This window comes from Mustela nigripes, unplaced genomic scaffold (assembly GCF_022355385.1).
Source record: "Mustela nigripes isolate SB6536 unplaced genomic scaffold, MUSNIG.SB6536 HiC_scaffold_16316, whole genome shotgun sequence".
Classification (NCBI taxonomy): domain Eukaryota; kingdom Metazoa; phylum Chordata; class Mammalia; order Carnivora; family Mustelidae; genus Mustela; species Mustela nigripes.
The window spans coordinates 1-1,199 of NW_026755720.1; the positions used below are offsets into that span (position 1 = coordinate 1).

Below are 1,199 nucleotides of genomic sequence, written 5' to 3' on the forward strand. Positions count from 1 at the left end.
CCCTGGGATGAGAAGGGTGTTTGGGGAAGAGACCTCCCCTGTGAGGGAAGAGGGAGAGGAGAACGTGCAGGATGCCATTCGGGTCCCTCCTTGGTCTTCCGCGTGTCAACACAGCCCCTGACACGGAATCTTCATTGCAGGACTTATGCCCCAAGAGGGTACGACAAAACGCTTCTAGAACTAACAACGGAACTTCACAGAGAAACAGTATACGGGCTAAACACAGAAAGGTAAGCTGTATTCCTCTGTGCCGGCAACGAATATGGAGGCTCCACAATCCAACACACCTTCGCAAAGAAACTACTTCGTACAAAGAAACTACTTCGGGATCAATCTAACAGTGCCTGTCCAGGCATCCCATGCTGAAAGCTATTTAGCACTGGTACAGGAAGTCCAAGATAGAAATAAATGGAAGAGATACACCACGGTCGTGATCTGGAAGACTAGGCATCGTCACGATGTCAATTCTCCCCAGACTGATAGAGAGAGACGTAACGCCATTTCTATCAAAATCCTGTCAGCTTCGTTTGTTTTCGTAGAGATAGACAAAAATATTCTAAAATCTATGTGGAAGGAGAAAGGAATCAGAGTAGTTTCAAAACCGGTTTTGAAGAGAAGAGTAATTTGGGAACACAGTCTTTAGAGTTTCAGAACTTAGTAGTAGTTGTAACAAGGAAGCCCGTGTTGGTATTGGCAGGAGGACAGTCCCACAGAACAAAGACTCCAGAAACAGTCCCCACAAATATGCCCATCTGAGTTTTGAAAAGGGTGCTGAAGCAATTCCATTCCAGGCAGCTCGGTTTGGTGCCGACCACAGCCATCTAGAGCTTGTGAGGAGCTCAGAGAGGCCACCCTCAGAACACAGCAGCAGCAGAGGAGGAGGACGGTGGTGTGACCGAGGTCCTGCCAGGTGGGAATGGGAGAGAGACTGTGTGCCCAGGGTTGTGTGGGCGGGGCCCAAAGACCTATCCGGCGGGCGATGCCTTCCGAAGGCCGGGGGAGCAGGGAAACTGTCCATTCAGCGTGTGGGCCCGGCACCCAGGAGCGGGCAGGTGGTTAGGATAGCTGACGGGCGGGGCACTGAGACACTTGAGCTGAGTCTGAGCAAAAGCACCTCCCGTGTTCCAGGCTTCTGTGAGGCTTGCTGCTTGTCTGGCGTCTCAAGACCCCACAACCTTGTCCCGGTGGGCGTAGCACCT

At 51.8% G+C, this 1,199-nt stretch overlaps 1 long non-coding RNA gene across 1 annotated transcript; it reads left to right on the top strand.

Annotated features, from left to right (window-relative positions):
- The first annotated feature begins 6 nt into the window (after positions 1-6).
- Positions 7-1,199, top strand: LOC132009357 (uncharacterized). The gene is made up of 3 exons (XR_009401877.1): positions 7-230; positions 792-910; positions 1,129-1,199. It is a non-coding gene; the product is annotated as an uncharacterized LOC132009357 (long non-coding RNA).